The sequence below is a fragment of the Lolium rigidum genome, chromosome 2 (genome assembly GCF_022539505.1).
Source record: "Lolium rigidum isolate FL_2022 chromosome 2, APGP_CSIRO_Lrig_0.1, whole genome shotgun sequence".
Lineage (NCBI taxonomy): Eukaryota > Viridiplantae > Streptophyta > Magnoliopsida > Poales > Poaceae > Lolium > Lolium rigidum.
This window is the reverse complement of record NC_061509.1, coordinates 27,508,623-27,528,943: the sequence shown is the minus strand read 5'-3', so window position 1 is coordinate 27,528,943 and position 20,321 is coordinate 27,508,623. Positions and strand designations below refer to the sequence as shown.

The 20,321-nt window shown below is 44.8% G+C and overlaps 9 non-coding genes and 3 pseudogenes across 9 annotated transcripts; all 12 read right to left on the bottom strand.

Annotated features, from left to right (window-relative positions):
• Positions 1–2,342: 2,342 nt before the first annotated feature.
• LOC124693813 lies at positions 2,343–2,451 on the bottom strand. The gene has a single exon (XR_007000268.1). It is a non-coding gene; the product is annotated as a small nucleolar RNA Z118/Z121/Z120 (small nucleolar RNA).
• A 5,568-nt stretch (positions 2,452–8,019) lies between these two features.
• LOC124693815 lies at positions 8,020–8,128 on the bottom strand. The gene has a single exon (XR_007000270.1). It is a non-coding gene; the product is annotated as a small nucleolar RNA Z118/Z121/Z120 (small nucleolar RNA).
• A 1,838-nt stretch (positions 8,129–9,966) lies between these two features.
• LOC124689405 lies at positions 9,967–16,521 on the bottom strand (annotated as a pseudogene).
• On the bottom strand, positions 11,352–11,465 carry LOC124693785 (annotated as a pseudogene).
• On the bottom strand, positions 11,632–11,740 carry LOC124693755. The gene has a single exon (XR_007000215.1). It is a non-coding gene; the product is annotated as a small nucleolar RNA Z118/Z121/Z120 (small nucleolar RNA).
• LOC124693808 lies at positions 11,904–12,008 on the bottom strand. Its single transcript, XR_007000263.1, has one exon. It is a non-coding gene; the product is annotated as a small nucleolar RNA Z118/Z121/Z120 (small nucleolar RNA).
• On the bottom strand, positions 14,680–14,787 carry LOC124693727. Its single transcript, XR_007000185.1, has one exon. It is a non-coding gene; the product is annotated as a small nucleolar RNA Z118/Z121/Z120 (small nucleolar RNA).
• Positions 14,896–14,987, bottom strand: LOC124693792 (annotated as a pseudogene).
• On the bottom strand, positions 15,096–15,203 carry LOC124693725. The gene has a single exon (XR_007000183.1). It is a non-coding gene; the product is annotated as a small nucleolar RNA Z118/Z121/Z120 (small nucleolar RNA).
• On the bottom strand, positions 15,292–15,399 carry LOC124693766. The gene has a single exon (XR_007000228.1). It is a non-coding gene; the product is annotated as a small nucleolar RNA Z118/Z121/Z120 (small nucleolar RNA).
• Positions 15,561–15,668, bottom strand: LOC124693756. The gene has a single exon (XR_007000216.1). It is a non-coding gene; the product is annotated as a small nucleolar RNA Z118/Z121/Z120 (small nucleolar RNA).
• On the bottom strand, positions 15,837–15,948 carry LOC124693795. Its single transcript, XR_007000253.1, has one exon. It is a non-coding gene; the product is annotated as a small nucleolar RNA Z118/Z121/Z120 (small nucleolar RNA).
• Positions 16,522–20,321: the final 3,800 nt, after the last annotated feature.

Sequence of the window (20,321 nt, the reverse complement as noted above, 5' to 3'; positions counted from 1 at the left end):
TCCTAGATGTTGATACTTTTTTCTGCCAAACTTAGTCACAAAAGTGAACTTCAGTTTTTTGAAAACTAATACGCCCTATAAAAGACATGGAAGGAGCAATAAATTTACTGAGATCAATACAACATTTTGTAATATATATATGAAATAGAAATATAACCTACTCCCTCCAGCTCGTTTTACATGTTGCGGCTGTGTTTTTGCAAAAAGCACCTTGACGAATTTCTGACACAAATTGAACTCCTCCTCCCCCCCCCCCCCCCCCCCCGTCCCGTCCCAAGCCGCTTCTTTCTTACGCTGCCGCCGCCTTGCTTATCTCACGCCGTCTGTGCTAGTTCAACTTGAAACCCTTCTCAGGCAAAGCCAACTGTAGCGCGCCCCCATTTGTTCAAGACTCTGCCAAGTCAACATCATTTAGGAGAGAGAGGTGGGGGCAGCCGGTGGGGAGAAATGGCGGCGGAGATGGACAACGACGACCTGCCGCGGGAAAGACGCCAACTACACGCCGCTCTGGTTCCTGGCCGGAGCGCGCTGCGCTAGCACATCCTGGCCGGGCATCCATCGTGCAAGGCTCCGTGCGCTACACCTGGGCCGACACCTACCGCCGGTTCCGCTGCCCACGCGCGCTGCTTGATGCGGGGGAGGTCGCCTCCGCTCCTGGAGGCCCTGCCTCCTATGCACATGAGCCATCGCGGAAGAATGAATCAGCCTACTTTAAAGCGCCTATTTTATTTTATCCTTTGTGCGACTGGATTTGTACATATGTGTGCATCTTAGTTATGCGGATGCGGGGTGTAATGATTAAAAAAATTAAGTAATAAAACCGTCTTTATCGTAAAAAATGGTTCCCAAGATACATCTTTCAACTAAATGTGACATGGGATATAAATATATTTATATGACGGAAATTATGGATTGATGAGTAGACATAAGAACTTGTTTCTTAATATTCTTTTTTTGCTCTATGTAAGTATAGCATTAATTCCTCAAACTATGCAAGGTAAACTTTGTATAGAAGGTAAAGCGGAGCAAAAAAGCTCTTGAAATCCAGAATATGTTGTCTTGACTGAAATGTATGTTTTTATGGACATAGTTATATGAATAATATGAATGTTTTGGTACTTAAAGGCCAGTGAAAACATGGATATTCAAAGGTATGTAGTTGATGAGATGACGAATGGAAGTGAGCGCGGGAGTAGGTGTTGGTTCATAACTTCACTAAAGTTCACTCTATCTAAGATGCAGACCATGCATTCAGCAAAGATTGGTAAGTTCCAGCTACCATCCTATTAAAAGTATATATCTTTATCCAGAAGCAAGGGGGCATTATCTAGCAACTATAAATGCTTCTAATGGTTGTATATAAATATATTATTCTACTAGTAGTGGTTTTGTACTTCAATAGACTGAGGGAAATTGATCCAACAGAGATAACTTGCAGCGCCCACCTAAGATAGCCTTGGGTTCGTGTAAATAGAACAATGTGGCATACAAAACCTGAACTACCTTTTTCTATTTTTAACATACAATGTGAGCATGAGAGACCTCGGGATGTTAACCTCTACCTTTTGATGTTGACACTGAAACTTCTGCAAATAGTTTAGCCCGGTGTAGAAGTGCAGAAAGAGTGCTAAAATCCTGATCATCCACCTTTGTAATACGTTTGGGACCGAATTGTGGATAGCACACCGAGCACCCCCTCAACGAGTAATGTTTAGTGCAACTGCTAGTATTGATTAGTGAACTGTTGCATTTGTTGTGTCTCAAATACACTACTATTTTGTACGGATTACAGTAGAAATTCGAGTATTAGAGTCAGGCGGTTTTAGAAGAATAGAATGGACAAAACTTTTGCCCCGTTTCAACAGAAAAAAAAGATGCTCCCTGCATCGGTTTATCTCAAAAATGGGCTCCGGATAAAAAAATCCCGACTTCAATAATATATTTTTGGATTCGATTAAAACTAAAAACTACTCCAAAAGTCTTAGAGTTGGTTGTAAACTAACCGTCTCCCAAAAAAAATATTTAGGCCGGGTGAAATTAAAAACCGACGGAAAAATTGGAAGAAAAAGTCCAGAAAATAAAGTTGGTCCTCAAAATTATAATATTGGAGTCGGTATTCTTAAAAAACCTGACCGAGCGACCCCATGGCAGTGTATTCGTTGCTACGATACCATGTGATGGCCAGATGTTTGCGAGTGAGTGACCCTAAAGGACGGACACACTTCCAAGAAAAATACATTTTAAAGCAACCAACTAAAGGATCGCATCATAATGAAGCGACCAACTAAAGGATGAACATTTTGACGAAAGCACAAACATTGGCATCAGATTAACTTTCTACGTATTTGCAGAGAATACAGGAACAGTTTAGTGTGCATACTCAAGGAAGGAGGCTCTTCTTCAACAAATGCCTTACTAAAATACCGTCCTTGTGATTCATCACAACAAACAAACAAAAATAGGACATTGTACAATGAGTCATTGCACTAAGAAATCATAACCAATGTTCACAGTTTCCTAGTATATGTTTCCACATAATCCGAAAAATCTGGCATACCAAAAGAAAAAATGTGTTTGTGCTCAGATATTAGTCTCAGGTTTGGTATAATTCATATCGAAGTTCATATCGTCAACTAAACAGAGCGGCTACAACGCGACTACACTGAACCGCTGATACTCCGTAGGAACCGCATCCACTTGCATAAGATAGTAAGGTACATGCTCAAGGGGTGCAGCGACTAAACATCAACTTGCTACACCGAGGCAGAACAGAAAGATAGCAAAGTACAAACTCTTCCTGATGCACGACCAATTCCTGCTAAGCAAAGCACACTCCATCGCCCGAGACCTCCCATGCCTAAGTAAACATTTGTCCGTGGATCCCCCAATACGAGCTTCAGCAACACATTCTATTCTAACTGGATCAAAGAGGTCACAAGCACGCAATACACTACCATCGGAGGGGAAATCAGTCTGCTCCTTGTGTAGGTGCGTGCCCATCGGATCTGACGGGAAGGAACGAAGAGCTGTCGTGATGGGGAGGTGCAATCTGGAAGGCAGGAAACCCCAATGGACCTGGCATGAATGGGTTCCAGTTCCTAACTTTACTAATGAAAGTGAGTGTGGACCATGTATTCAACAAAGTCTAGCTGGTTGCAGCTACCAGCTATAAATGGATCATCGCTTTATCTAGAACCAAAGGGACTTTATCTAACAACTATAAATGTTTCTAATAGCTTCATATAAATAGATTGTTGTAGTAGTGGTTGTGTACTTCCATAGACCCATGGAAAATGACCCAACAATGATCACTTGCAGCGCACATCTAAGACGGTATTGGGTTCGTGTACACATAACAATGTGGCATGCAAGACCTGAACTACTTCTTTCTGTTGTCAATTCCCTCCAATGTGAGCATGAGAGACCTCGGGATGTGAACCTCTATGTTCTGGTACCGAGACTAAAGCTTCCGCAAATAGTTTAGCCCCGTGTACAAGTGCGGAGATTTCTAAACTCCCCCTCACTCATCTCCGTGAGCATGCTTGGGAGCAAATGGGGGATCGCACACAGAGAAACCCCGCACGGAGTAATGTTTTAGTGCAACTGACAGTAATGTATAACAAGGTTTCAGTGAACTGAAGATTAAAATGTGAAGAACTTGCTGTCATGTCTGAAATATAAGATTATTTTGTACACACTACACGCACAGGTATAAATTGCAGTATTATTGTCGGCCGGTAGATCAGTTTTCAATAGCAGCTGCTGCAACCGCAACAACAGAGCTCTTTTTTTAAAACAAGTTGGGACGGACTAGATATGAAATTCAACAGAGAAGAAAAAAGGGAAAAAATCAACAGACGAAAAAAAGTAAACTACGATTTCTACGCATGAATTGTCTCCATGCAGTCCTATCACAAGTCAAGATTTTAGGTACATTTCAATCCCCAACAATATTAGATTTGCATGAAATTTAAAATCGCCTCTCAAAAAATATTAGAGTTGCGTGAAATCAAAAACCAACTCGAAAAATGCTAGTCAGTAAAGAAACAGATTCCAACAATAGTAATAATTTTGGAGTCGGGTAATTAAAACCAAGTGAGTGGCCCCAGGCAAAACTATATTCGTTGATGCGATGCCAGTGACCTATACCATAGTGCTGGCCACATGATTGCGATCGAGTGACCGGAGCAAACCCACAGGTTTGCCCTGATTGATTTCAAAGATGAATGAGGAATGAAGAATTTGTGATTTAGTTCTCTGGATGTCAAAAGGTGTCTAAACTGATGTGGTCAAATGATCCGGCTGTGCACAAGGATGTTGGTATCAGCTACGAGGAAACAAATGGATTAATAGCATTAGTGCTCCGTTGATTGATCAGGTTTACCAAACAGATGCAGCACTGGATTAACAACTCGTACGCAGCCTCGCAATGCCTCGTTCCGGCGTTGCCCACGCCGGAGATGGGTGGGCCGCGGCAATGGCCCGTAGACGGTTAAGATGGGGAAGGGGTGGACGAGCGAGATGGGATCTTAAAGGCCATTGAAAACATGGATATTCAAAGGTATATAGTTGTATAGATGATGAGATGACGAATGGAAGTGAGCGCGGGAGTAGGTGTTGGTTCATAACTTCACTAAAATTCAGTCTACTGTCTAAGATGTGGACTATTCAGCAAAGCTTAGCTAGTTCCAGCTACCAGCTATTAAAAGAGCATATCTTTATGACTTTATCCAGGAGAAAAGGGACATTATCTAGCAACTATAAACTATAAATAGGTTGTTCTAGTAGAAGTGGTTTTGTACTTCAATAGACCGAGGGAAATTGATCCAAAAGAGATAACTTGCAGCACCCACCTTGGGTCCGTGTAGATAGAACAATGTGGCATGCTAAACCTGATATGCTTTTTTCTATTTTTAATTCCCTCCAAGGTGAGCATGAGAGACCTCGGGACGTTAACCTCTACCTTTTGATCTTCATACTGAAACTTCTGCAAATACTTTAGTCCTGTGTAGAAGTGCAGAGACAGTGCTAAAATCCAGATGATCCATCTTTGTAAATACGCTTGGGACCGAATTGTGGATAGCACACAGAGCAACCCCTCAACGAGTAATTTTTAGTGCAACTGCTAATATTGATAAGTGGACTGTTGCATTTGTTGTATCTGAAATACACTATTATTTTGTATACACTACAGTAGAAATTCGAGTATTAGAGTGAGTCGGTTTTAGAAGAAGCGAATGGGCAAAATTTTCCCGTCTCAGAAAAAAGATGCTCCCTGGTTTATCTCAAAAACGGGCTCCGAATAAAAAACCCGACTTCACGATTAAAACTAAAAACTACTCCAAAAGTCTTAGAGTTGGTTGTAAACTAACCATCTCCCAAAAAAATATGTAGGCCAGGTGAACTTAAAAACCGACTGAAAAATTGGAAGAATATGTCCAGAAAATAAAGCCGATCCTCAAAATTATATTATTGGAGTCGGTATTCTTAAAAAACCTAACTGGGTCGCCCCAGGCGGCAGTGTATTCGTTGCTGCAGTACCATGTGATGGCCACAAGTTTGCGACTGAGTGACCCGATCGAGCAACTAAAGGATGGGCATGCCTCCATTTTTTTTTTGAAGCAACCAACTAAAGGATCGCATCATAGTGAAGCGACCAACTAAAGGATGAATATTTTGATGAAAGCACAAACATTGGCATCAAATTAAATATGTACATGTTTGCTGAAACTACATTATCAATTTAGTGTGCATACCCAAGGAAGGAGGCTTTTTTTCAACAGATGCCTTATTAAAATACCGTACTTGTGATTCATCACAGAAAACAAACAAAAATAGGTATTGTACAATGGGTGTACCACTAATAAATCATAACCAATGTTCAGAGTTTCCTATATGTTTCCACATAATCCGAAAAATCTGACTAAGGTACGTGCTCAATAGGTGCAGCGACTAAACATCAACTCACTACAGCGAGGGTGGGCATAAAGATAGCAAAGTACATCCTCTGAATGATGCACGACCGATTCCTGCTAAGCAAAGCACACTTTATCGCCTGAGACCTCCCATGCCTAAGTAAACTTGTGTCCACTGCAGACGGATACCCCAATATGATCTTGCGCAACACATTCTAGTCTAACTGGATCAAAGAGGTCACTAGCGCGCAATACAGTACCATCGCAGGGGAAATGAGTCGCTCCTTGTGTAGGTGCGTGCCCATCGAGTCTGATGAGATTTGAATTTTTGTATATGTATCGAAAAAATGTAGAACGGGGAAGGACGAAGAACGATGACGATGGGGAGGTGCAACAGGCAGTGGCGAAGCTTGGGCTGGTCCTTTAGTGGGGCAAACGGGCTTAGAGAGCCAAAATAGCATGTTTTGGACCAACTTTGGGTCAGGAAATGCTCATGGACTGGGGGGAGGGGGGGGGGCTGAAATGAACATAGCTCCGTTTGCCCTGATCTTTGAAACCGATCAGGACAACCCACACGTTGCCCTGATCGGTTTCAAAGATCAATGAAGAATGAAGCATTTGCGATTTAGTTCTCTGGATGTCAGAAGGTGTCTAAACTGATGTGGTCTGATGATCCGGCTGTGCACAAGGATGTTGGTATCAACTACGAGGAAACAACTGGATTAACAACATTAGTGCTCCATTGAATGATCAGGTTTACCAAACAAATGCAGCACTGGATTAACAACTCGTCCGCGTCGCTCATCCGCAGCCTCGCAATGCCTCGCGCCGGAGATGGGTGGGCTGCGGCAATGGCCCGTAGACATTTAAGATAGGGAAGGGGTGGACGAGCGAGACGGGATCTTAAAGGACATTGAAATTTGAAAACATGGATATTCAAAGGTATATAGTTGTATAGTTGATGTGATGACGAATAAAAGTGAGCGCGGGAGTAGGTGTTGGTTCATAACTTCACTAAAATTCAGTCTACTATCTTCAGCAAAGCTTAGCTAGTTCCCGCTACCAGCTATTAAAAGATCATATCTTTATGACTTTATCCAGAAGCAAAGGGACATTATCTAGCAACTATAAACAATAAATAGATTGTTCTAGTAGTAGTGGTTGTGTACTTCAATAGACCGAGGGAAATTGATCCAACAGAAATAACTTGCAGCGCCCAACGCCTTGGGTTTGTGTACATAGAACAATGTGGCATGCTAAACCTGAACTTCCTTTTTTTATTTTTTATTCCCTCCCATGCGAGCTTGAGAGACCTCGGGATGTTAACCTCTACCTTTTGATCTTCACACTGAAACTTCTGCAAATAGTTTAGTCCTGTATAGAAGTGTGGAGAGAGTGCTAAAATCCAGATCATCCATCTTTGTAAATACGCTTGGGACCGAATTGTCGATAGCACACAGAGCAACCCCTCAACGAGTAATGTTTAGTGCAACTGCTAATATTGATAAGTGGACGGTTGCATTTGTTGTATCTGAAATACACTATTATTTTGTATACACTACAGTAGAAATTCGAGTATTAGAGTCAGTCGGTTTTAGAAGAAGTAAATGTGCAAAAATTTGCCCCATCTCAGAAAAAATATGCTCCCTGCGTCGGTTTATCTCAAAAACAGGATCCAGATTAAAAAAAAAATTATTTTTGGAGTCAATTAAAACTTAAAAATGCTCCAAAAGTCTTAGAGTTGGTTTGTAAACTAACCGTCTCCCAAAAAAATATTTAGGCCGGGTGAAATTAAAAACCGACCGAAAAATTGAAAGAATAGGTCCAGAAAATAAAGCTAATCCTGAAAATTATATTATTGGAGTCGGTATTCTTAAAACTCTTGACTGAGTGACCCCAGGCGGAAGTGTATTCGTTGCTGCGATACCATGTGATGGCCACATGTTTGCGACCGAGTGACTCGAGCACCTAAAGGACGGGCATGCCTCAAAAAAAAAACATTTTGAAGCAACCAACTAAAGGATATCATCATAGTGAAGCGACCAACTAAAGGATGAACATTTTGATGAAAGCACAAACATTGGCATCAAATTAAATTTGTACATGTTTGCTGAGAATACATGATTAATTTAGTGTGCATACTCAAGGAAGGCGGCTCTTCTTCAACAAATGCCTTACTAAAATACCGCCCTTGTGATTCATCACATCAAACAAACAAAAATAGGTCATTGTACAATGGGTATAACACTAATACAACATAACCAATGTTCAGAGTTTCTGTATGTCCACATAATCCAAAACATCTGATATACCAAAAAAAAGAAATGTGTTTGTGCTCATATATTAGTCTCGGGTTTGGTATAATTCATAGCGAAGTTCACATCATCAACTAAACAGAGCAGCTACAACGCGATTATACATAACGGTTGATACTCTGTACTAACCGCAACCACTTGCATAAGATAGCAAGGTAAGTGCTCAACGGGTGCAACGACTAAACGTCAACGCTACAGCGCGGGAGAGGAGAAAGATAGCAAAGTACATCCTCTTCACGCTGCACTACCGATTCCTGCTAAGCAAAGCACACTACATCACCCGAGACCTCCCATGCCTAAGTAAACCTGTGTCAAAGATCCCCCAATACGAGCTTGGGTAACACATTCTATTCTAACCGGATCAAAGAGGTCACAAGGGCGCAATACAGTACCATCGAAGGGGAAATTAGTCGCTCCTTGTGTAGGTGTGTGCCCATCGGATCTGATTAGATTTGAGTTTTTCTATATGTAGAACGGGGAAGGACGAAGAGTGGTGACGATGGGGAGGTGCAACAGGGAAGGCAGGAAACCCCGACGGACCTGGCGTGGATGGGTTTCTTAGTTCCAAACTTTACTAATGAAAGTGAGTGCATACCATGTATTCAATAAAGTCTAGCTGGTTGCAGCTACCAGCTATAAATGGATTGTCGCTTTATCTAGAACCAAAGGGACTTTATCTAACAACTATAAATGTTTCTAATAGCAGTATATAAATTGATTGTTGTACTAGTGGTTTTGTACTTCCATAGACCCATGGAAACTAACCCCCAAAAGATCACTTGCAGCGCCCATCTAAGACGGTATTGGGTTTGTGTGCACATAACAATGTGGCATGCAAGACCTAAACTACTTTTTTCTGTTGTCAATTCCCTCCAATGTGAGCATGAGAGACATCAGGATGTAAACCTCTACGTTCAGGTACCGAAGTTGAAGCTTCCCCAAATAGTTTAGCTCCATGCACAAGTGCGGAGATTTCTAAAATCCACCTCATTCATCTCCGTAAGCATGCTTGGGAGCAAATTGGGTATCGCACACGGAGCAACCCCGTTCGAAGATTGCAGCAAGAAGAACTTTGTCGTGTTTGAAACATAAGATTATTTTATACACGCACTAGTATAAATTTGAGTATTATCATCCGTCAGTAGAGTCAATTTTAGAAGAAGAACAAGATAAACCGATTCTAAAATGCGCTCCCTGAGATGGTTTATTGACGAACCAATGACTAGAGAAAACACCGATTTCAACAATATATTTTTGGAGTCGGCAAAAATAAAAATAAAAACCACTTAAAAATCCTAAAACCCAGTTATACAAACTAACCGCCTCCCAAAAAATATTATAGATACATGAAATTAAAAACTGATTCAAACAATGCTAGAGTCAGTCAAAAAAATAAAACGGATCCCAACAATAATAATATTCGAGTCAGGTAATTTAAAACCGACCGAGTGACCCCAGCCAGCCCGGTATTGGTTGCTGCGATGCAACTGGCCAAAAAGATCCAACCCTGACGCTTAAGTAGTTCTATGATCCATCTGATTTTCTTATGGCAGAAAAAGGCCATTCAGGGTTGTACTGCGCTGAATGGTTAAATTTAATTTCATACAGAGAATTGTACTATCATGGTTAGATTCGTTTCATTTTCAGGAGAACAGAACATGACTACACTCACAAAGCACAAACAGAAACTCACAGGTGTATATTGCACTCTCATGTTGTTACTGTTAAAATTAAAACATCGATATACAGCCATCTCAAAATGAGTAGTCAATATATATCCACTGTTACAGATCATATGAAGCAAATTTACTAAGAATGATCATCCTTATTTCATATATTCAGATGGTGATGACCCTGCATCTCTCCGGTGGGAAGTCATGCTCCATCAGCGGGCCAGTTGACGTGGACACCAGGAAACCATCAACTCTGGCCGCTGTGTCGATATCGACCGTCACTGTGCTCAGCCCCCTGCCAATCACGTAGATCTTCCTCCCGATGGCCACAAGATCACATGGGGGGCTCGTGAGCTTGTCCGACAGCCTGCCTAGCATCACCCACTCCTTGGTCTCATTCAGCCACATCATCAGCTTCATGCCGAGGGACTGGTCGAGCATGTAGAGGGTACCATCATCCAGAACAACAGTCGGGCCAGACCAGCTCAAGGCGATCTCATTCGCCGTGCCCCTCCAGGTCTGGTCAACAGGGTTGTATATCCCAGCGAAGTACATCCTGTTCCAGGCAGCCTTGTGGATGGTCACCAGCTCACCATCCAAGGCCACAAACTTGACTATGTCAGGGGTGAGCATCGGGTTCTTGTGGGCAAACCAAGAGTCTGTGCCTTTGTCATAGATGTCCCAGGAATTAGGTGACTTGTCGGTCAAACCTAGTCCAGCAGTAACATAGAGTTTGTCGTTCAGAGCTGCCGATAGAAAATAACACCTGAAATCATAGAAGCAGAGTGCATGTGAGTGGTCCATTCATCCTATAGCCACAAGAATACCACGCTACATATGCAACAGAAAATGAAGTACACAGAAGAAGATGAACTATGCCAGCATGAATACCTAGCAGTAGGCATGGGTGCTGCCCTGCTCCAGGAATTTGAAGAAGCATCATAACAATACACTTCATCATTAGCATCCTTTAGCCAGCTACAACCACCCATGAGGAAAATAACCTCGTGTCTAAGGCCTCTATGGAAATGCCTTCCCGAGCTGAGCATGCAGGTTCCATCACTTGAATGACTTTCAATGTACGAGTTGCAGGGTCTGGAGCAAGAACATAGCATTTGTAGCCTGTGCCCCTACATATCACATATATCCAAGACTCATCCAAGCTGTTACTCTTGCGGTAAGAGTGCCATTCTTCACTGCATAACAATGCCTTCCATCTCTTTGAGACACATCTAAGAGCATTATGACACTGTCGAGGAACTCTTGCTAAGCAAAGGAGAGCAACCTCATCAGGAAGACCATGAATAAGCGGTGTCTCGAATACAGCAGATTCCATCTTCCTACAGGACAGCTTCCAGCACTGAATTACTTTGAAGGATCCTGACACCGAATAAAGCAGATAAGAACACTGCTTGTCTACTAAAAGAGTAGGAACAATTGTTTATACACATTTGCTCAGAATATTTTAGATCAGTTTTTGATGGATAATCAAGGAAGAAGAACTTATTCAAGAGCCATATTTCTCAGATTCCGTCCTTATTATGACTTCTTCACAGCAAACAAGCAGAATAAAATAAAAAAACTCAAAACAAGTATTATCAGTTAGCATGTGTTTGCACAACTCTAACAGCATCGCGATGATCTGGTGAATTTTATAAGGCCTAATGTTCTTTGAAGTGAGCCAAAATGTAAATATAAATCATAAAATCTGTATTAATTGTTCACACACATTTGCTCAGAATCTTTGATCAGTTTAGGGGTGTATAATCAAGGAAGGACCACTTTCTCAAGAGACACCTTTCTCAGATACCGTCCTTTTGATTCATCCCAGCAAAATAGAAGAAAAACTGAAAAAAATACCTGTTGTGACATTATTAACTCAATAAGCAGAAAAAATCCAAGTAATATAACTCAAGCTGATATGTACCGTTCTTTCAAGTGAGAGAGTACAAAAATAATATGTGTTTTTATCATTTGCTCAGAACATTTGATCAGTTTTTTTTTTGAGATGAACATTTGATCAGTTTTGGATGTATAATCAACGGAAGGGCTTTCAAGAGCTAACTTCCTCAGATACCGTCCTTATGATTTCATCATAGCAAACAAGCAGAAAAAAAGTAACGAAAAACAAGACTACTTACTCATTCGTGAACAAGTTAACAGTATAGCAATGATCCAGGGATCACAATAAATATTTGTAAGTTAACGATAGATGCAGAAATTATATTAGTAGATTTAATTGTTTATGCCTGCTTGCTCAGAATATTTTTTTCGAGAAAACGCAAAGCTTGCGTTTCATTGCATTGATAGAAAGAACAACGTTACAAGCCTAAGACAAGGCCAAACACCCGACCACTCAAGACAAGATGACGTCCAACGGCTGCAAGACACATTACAACAAACGCCACCGAACTACCACCGGCCTAGATGCCATCCGACAAATGCACAAGACGCAGCATCATTGTGGATTTGCCTCGCACTTCAGGGATGTCCCGGCCATGCCGGGCGACCTCGAACTCCCACAGAGCTATCCAGATGGTGTGGACCATTCAGTGGGAGGAGGAGACCCCAACAGGCCCGAGAGACTTCCACCGACTGCAGAGGCCTCGAACCCGCCAGCGCTGCCCACGGCTTGAACATTGATCCACCATGCCCTGCCGCACCCCTCGCTTGTAGCAACATACACCTGCAGCCATCAGCCGAGTCTCGTCGAGTGCTTCCATGTGTCCGAGAGCAGCAGTAAGGATCCTCCGCGGTCCACAATCCATGTCCACCGGGGCAATCATGTTGGCATGACACTAGCACATGTAGGAACTGCCAAATAGAGTCCAGGCGACCGCCGCATCCTCGCTCACCAACCATGGGTCATGCCTCCAAGAACTACACCTCCAAGAAGGTCGCAACATCAATGGTGTCGCTATAGTCCGATCCCTGCTCAAAGCCGGATCAAGGTTTTCACCCGGAGGATTAGACCACAAGGACGGAGAAAAATCGGGGCTCCTCGACGACGCCACCAAGGAGGAAATGGCGTGCCTAGACGCCATCGTCGCCGGCACCGACAAGGTCGAGCAGGGCTTTCACCCGGAGCACCACAATCATCACTCACGTAGCGGTGGCAGCCTCCCAAGGAGACATTGGCAAAATCCAAACACCTCCAACAATCATGACATCTCGAGAACCCCGCTGACCCACCATTCTACCAACAAAGGCCACCAAGAGCCGCTCATCGAGACCACCATGGGACGACCGTGAGGACAACCCAAGGAGTTGTCCGACAGCCAAAGGGCCTGTGCACCGGACAACCCAGATCCACGGTGAGGCCACCAAGATCTGCGGCAAGTCGCGACAGCACACAACAACAACCCGAGGTAGAGCACGGCAAGAGATGCCGGCTGCAAGCCAGGGGCGCTGCCAGATAGGAGCCAAGACCACGCCAGAGAAGACATGGCATCGACCACCACATCAGGCCGAAAGCCAGCGTGCGCCTCCAGCCGAACGCCGAACACCCACGTATGGCCAGCCAAACCGGCCATCACGCACCAAGCACGCCTCAGAAAAACCTACAACCCTTTGTCGTTCCGGCAGTCGCGAGAACCGCGCAACCAGCAAAGCCAGCCCCTCATCATCTCGTCGTCAGCCACTCTGGAGCGTCGGAGGCCAAGCCTAGTGGCCACGCAACCACTGTCCGAGGACAGCGCCACGCCGGCCCTCAAAGCAAGCACCTTCTATCTCCGGAGCGCCGGCCGCTAGCATAGCAGCCGCGCGGCCACGGTCCAAGGACATCGCCACGCCGGCGCTCAAAGCCAGCATCTTCGTCGTAAGCCACCCAAGCGTCCGAGGCCAAGCCCAGCAGCCGCGCGGCCACCGTCCAAGGACAGAACCACGCCGGGGCTGCCTAGCGCTGCAGCACGACCTGCCCACGCCCCAGCCATGACGGGCTCGCAAGAGCCAGCCGCACCGTGGGGGCAGGGTCGCTGTCCAGGACGTACCTTGCCGGGGCTAAACATGAAGGAGAGGATTTGGGGAGGAGAGGATGAGGTTGGAGGAGGAGGGTGCTGGACACCGAGCCGGACCTGGGCCCGAGGGCACCAGATCGACGGCCGCCAGGCTGCAGCGCCGCCTCGCACGACGGGCCGTCGAGACAGCTCTGAGCTGCTCGCCATGGCCACCCGCACCTCGCCGACCAACCGCAGGGCACCCGAACGCCGCGCCGCCACCGCCCCACGGCCGCGAGGAAGGACCCGCCGCCGCCGGCTGCCGCACGGGATTTTCCCGGCGACGAGACCCCGGCGGCAGCGAGGGAGGAGACTGGAGGGGGAGGGACGAGGGACGAGGGGATCTAGGTTTTCCGCCCCCGAGTCGCTGCTGCGGAGCGACGCGGGCGCTTGCTCAGAATATTAGATCAGTTTAGGATGCGTAATCAAGAAAGGAGCACTCTTTAAGGAGGTTCAGGGTGGGGAGGGAGAGAGTAGCATGGTTACGAGTGGGAAACCCTAGCTCCTTTTTTTGATAGGTATACGTATATATTAAGACATAAACAAACCAGAGTACAGAACACGTACACACAGAACAGAACGGTCCAGAAGGACACATAAACCCGTACACTGTCCTCGCTGATTCAACAGAGCAAACAAGGTGGTTGCACTCTAAACTTCAAGCTGCCTTACCTACGATGTATAACTTCAAGCTAGGAAGATATATGAAAGAAAACGATAGCAGTCTGTTCTAAAGCATGAAGAGCACGGGATTTGATTTTCATTTCAGCAAAAAAGCATGTGTTTGCTCAGAATATATGATCAGTTTAGGATGTATAATCAATGAAGGAGGACATTTTCAAGAGCTGCCTTACTCAGATACCGTCCTTGTGATTCATCACAGCAAACAGGTAGTTGTGCTCATTATTTCAAGATAGATAACATGAAAAAAAAGGATAACAGACAGCTCTATAAACACAAAAAACTAGTAAACTCATCCTAATTTCAGAATTGCTCGTGTTTGCTCAGAATGTATGATCAGTTTAGGATGTGTAATCAAGGAAAGATGCCTTTTTAAGATACCATCCTTGTGATTCATCACAGCAAACAGGTAGTTGAGATCATATTTTTAAGATAGATAACATGACAAAAGAAGATAGCAGTTTGCTCAAAAAGCACAAACAACTAGTAAACTCATCCTATTTTCAGAATTGCTCGTGTTTGCTTAGAATGTATGATCAGTTTAGGATGTGTAATCAATGAAGGAGGACCTTTTCAAGAGCTTCCTTAATCAGATACCGTCCTTGTGATTCATCACAGCAAACAGGTAGTTGCGCTCATTATTTCAATATAGATAACATGACAAATAAAAAGGATAACCGACTGTTCTAAAAGCACAAAAAGACTTTGCATGTGTTTGCTCAGAATATATGATCAGTTTAGGATGTGTAATCAAGGAAGACAGCCTTTTTCAAGTGCTAGCTTACTCAGATACCGTCCTTGCGATTCATCACAGCAAATAAACAAGCATATACGGTTAACTTCATACCCATGAAGTAAGTGAAGTATAGGGTATACATTTCAGGTATGAAAGAATGAACAGCAAGGAAACATAATACATTTGTGAACCCACCCACCAAAGGATAAACATTTAATTTGAAAAGGCAGAAACAGCTTGTGGATTGTTTGCTCAGAACATATGATCAGTTTAGGGTGTGTAATCAAGATAAGAGTCCTCTTTCAAGAGGAACCTTACTCAGACACCGTCCTTGCGATTCATCATGGCAAACAAACAAGCAGACAAGTGTCCTTAATTAAGCAATGAACTAAGCAAAGTATATTGTCTACGTTCACAACAAGGAAACAAACACCATTATGAAGCGACTTACGTAAGGATAAACGTAATAGTCGAAAAGCACAGACAGCTCACAGATTGCTGCTAAAATTATGATTTGTGAACGTTTGCTCAGAACATATGATCAGTTAAGGATGTGTGTGTAATCAATAAAGGGAGCCTTTTCGAAGAGCAACCTTTGTCAGATACCGTCCTTGCGATTCATCACAGCAAACAATCCAGAACAGAAACCATGCTTAGAACCCACTGAACACAAACAACCAGGAACCAACGAACAGAGTTTTACCATGTAAAACAAACATATGCCATGTTCTCTGGAAGTGAAACACAACATCTTCGCTAAGTAACTAGTTCAACCGGGCATGCAAAAAGATGCCGCGTTCTCAGAACTGGCCCTGGTTCAATCAGCAGAGCAAGCTACACGGCAGAGCGAGAGATAAAACCAGGCATACAGAAAAGGCATCGTGTTCTCGTAATGGATCTGGTTTGAAGATCATATGAAGCTACACGGCAGAGAAAGGAAGTACGTCAGTAGTAACCGCAACCGCCTGCACAAGACACGGTATGCTACCTGATGCAAAAGGCAATGTAATGACTCGTACTACGCGAAAGAGAGTGCATCGCCCGAGACCTCCGATTCCTAACTCAACCCGCGGGAACGAGATCGGATAACGCAATATAACCGAATCAACGAGACCATCGGAGGGGGAAATCAGTCGCACCTTTTGAAGGCGCATGCTCATCGGATCTGACGAGGTTCAGGGTGGGGAGGGAGCAGAGTAGGATGGTTTACGAGTGGGAAACCCTAACTCCTTTTTTTGATAGGTATACGTATACGTATATATTAAGACCAGAACGGTCCAGAAGGACACGTAAACCGTACACCTTGTAGAAAAACCTCTCTGAAAAGAAAAAAAAACTACAAAGAAGTCCTTGGGGAATCCTGCACCACCAGATCGGACCCGCCGCCCAACTCCGGCACCGGCAAAGCGAGCACCAAGAGAGGGAGAGACGGAAACCAACGAAGCCGAGGTAGAAGCAGCTCCATCGCCGACGGACGGCTTTGTGAACCTCGAGAAAAGGAGCACCAGAGGTGCCCACATGTCGATGTGGCTCGCGGGTCGGGTACGTGCCCCAAGCTCATCTTCCACCTCTAGATCCGGCGCACCACGTCGACAACGTCGAAGATCATCCCCCGGTCTGCCTTCCACAAGCCCCAAACCAAGCATGGACCACGGTATCCACCGGACAACCGCCAGCCACAACAGGCTGACGGCCACAGCTCCTGCACACGAACCCCCATCTTCCCACCAGCGCTGGAGAAGACGCTGGCGTGACACGGATGAAGAGGAGGACCAAAAGTCCAGAGATCCCCGCCGTCGCCCCAGCGATCTCGCCTAGACAAATCAGCTCCAATAGATTCGCCCCCGACCGTCTGCAACCTGACCATCAGCAGCAGAAAACCCTAGCTCCTTGTGTAGGTGCGCGACCATCGAATCTGATGAGATTTGAGTTTTTGTATATGTGGAACGGGAACGGACGACTGTCGTGATGGGGAGGTGCAACCTGAAAGGCAGGAAACCCCGATGGACCTGAGGTGGATGGATTCCTTGGAGCATCTCCAGCCGCGTCCCAAAAGTGTCCTCAAAAGAAATTTGGGGTGCGTCGGACGAAAAAACGCTTCCAGCCGCTTGCCCCAAAACCTATTTTTGTTCGGCGCGCCCTGATACGGTGTCCGGTTCCCCAAACCCGTCTCCGCTACACAGGGACGTTCCGGGCACGCCAGACACAACGAAAAGCGAGGCGGGCTCCCACCTATCGGCAACTATTTCCATAGCCGTTGGTTCGCGCCTTCTATTTCTAGTCGCGCCTTCCCTCCCGCGCCTCCCACCCCTCCGCCACCGCTGGATTTGCCGGCCGTTTCGATGGCTGATCTCTTCTGAGAGTCGGCACCATCATCGCGGCTGGCACTCTCGTCGGCCGTTTCGCTGCCGCTGCTTCGCCAACGCGTCCCAGAACGCGGCGTCAAATCCGCCCCACCTCCACGCACACAAGGTGTTCGGCGACTTTCCAGGTAGGCGTGATTGCCCGCTATTCGTTGCCTCGTCTGCCGCGGCGCAATTTTAACCATTGATTTTGCTTCAGACATTGATAGCGATGACGAGATGCTTGTCCGACTGCAGGAGGACGAGAAAGCCTTCGACGACGACATCCATGAGCATTTTCTGATCATCGCGTCCCTCCAGGACATTATTGACGCCGAGGCGAAGGAGCGGAAGAGGTCGCGCCGTGGAGGATCAAAGCCGGGGAGAAAGAAGTCGAAGCCTCGGCAGAGGATGGAGGGGCATACCATGCGGCACAACGACTACTTCGCAGATGAGGCAACACATGCCGACAATTTTCGGCGCCGGTATAGGATGAGTAAGGGTTTGTTCATGAATATCCTCCACGGCGTTCGAGAGTTCGACCCCTACTTCAAGCTCAAGCATGACGTTGTAGGCGTTGCCGGGTTCTCGTCGATTCAGAAGTTCACCGCCGCCTTGAGAATGCTTGCATATGTAGCACCTGCTGATACACAGGACGACTACCTCCACATGAGTGAGTCTACTATCATTGAGTGCATGTACAAGTTTTACCGAGCTGTGGTGGGAAAGTTTGGCAAATACTACTTGAGAGGGCCAACTGAAGAAGAGACTGCAAGGATCATGGCACAAAATGCTGCCAGAGGATTTCATGGAATGCTTGGAAGCATCGATTGCATGCATTGGTCATGGAAGAACTGCCCTGGCAAGGTATATACAAAGGGCGTCATGGATATTGCACTGTGGTCCTTGAAGCTATGGCAGATTATGATCTGTGGATTTGGCATTCTTTCTTTGACATGGTGGGATCACATAATGACATCAACGTGTTGCAGCAGTCTTCGGTGTTCAACAGACTAGTGGAAGGGCATGCTCCACCATGCAACTATGAGATCAATGGCCACGAATATACCAAAGGCTATTACCTAGCTGATGGTATATATTCAAAATGGGCTACTTTTGTCAAAACAATCTCGGCTCCATCAGGTCAGGAGAATTGCCACTTTGCTGCGCGATAGGAAGCTTGCAGGAAGGATGTTGAGCGGGCATTTGGTGTGCTTCAAGCTCAATTTGCAATTTTTCGATACCCTGCTCTAAGCTGGTCTGACGACCAAATGTGGGAGGTGATGCATGCTTGTGTGATCATGCACAACATGATCATCGAGGATGACCGCAAGAATAATGCCAGGACACATGTTGGTCCCTATGAGTGTTAGGATCCTCTTGCGAAGGTTGATCATGAGTTGCCTGCAGATTTTGCTGATTTCCTCGTCATGCACGCATTCGTGACAACAATGTTCATGAGCAACTTCAAGCTAATCTCGTTGAGCATATGTGGAGGATCAAAGGATTAACAGCAAATGCAGCGGCACCTTGATCTAGCCCTATTTTTATTGTTTGTTGTATTTTAATTAAAAACAATCTCGGTAAACATATTTATTTGTATGCTATATTTAATAAATGGTTGTGTTTCGAAACCCTAAAAAAAGTTTGGGGGTGGCGTTTGGGGGACGCGGTTGGGGAGCGACGTCCCCCAAACGCGACACGAACAAAAGACGTCCCTCAAACGCTCGATCCAGCGCTGTTTGGGGACGCTTTGGGGGACTCGGATGGAAATGCTCTTAGTTCCTAACTTCAATAATGAAAGTGAGTGCGGACCATGTATTCAACAAAGTCTAGCTGGTTGCAGCTACCAGCTATAAATGGATTATTATTGCTTTATCTAGAACCAAAGGGACTTTATCTAACAACTATAAATGTTTCGAATAGCTGTATGTAAATAGATTGTTGTAGTAGTGGTTTTGTACTTCCATAGACCAATGAAAATTAACCCAACAAAGATCACTTGCAGCACCCATCTAAGATGGTATTGGGTTCGTGTACACGTAACAATGTGGCATGCAAGACATGAACTACTTTTTTTTTTCAGTTCCCTCCAATGTGAGCATGAGAGACTTCAGGATGTTAACCTCTACATACATCTTCATTCTGAGAAGGAAGCTTCTGCAACCCTGTGGACAAGTGTGTAGATTTCTAAATTTCACCTCATTCATCTTCGTAAGCATGCTTGGAAACAAATTGTCGATCCCACACAGAGCAACCCAGCATGGAGTAATGTTACAGTGCAACTGAACGTAGTAACATGTGGTTTCCACTAAACTGAAGATTGCAACATGAAGAACTTGTTGTCATGTCTGAAATATAACATTATTTTGTACATGCACTACTGAACTAGAGGTGGTTTTAGAAGAAGAAAAAATGAGCGAGTTCTAAAAGGCATCCCTGAGTCGGTTTACTAAAAACCGTGAGTCTAGAGAAAAACCGACTCAAATAATATATTTTTGGAATCAGCAAAAATTTAAAACCCACTTATAATTTCTCAGAGTCGGCTGTGGAAACTAACCAGTAACCACCTCCAGGAAAAATATTAGAGTTGCGTGAAATTGAAAACCGAGTCAACAGATGATATAGCCAATCAAAAATCAAAACCGATCCCAACAATAATAA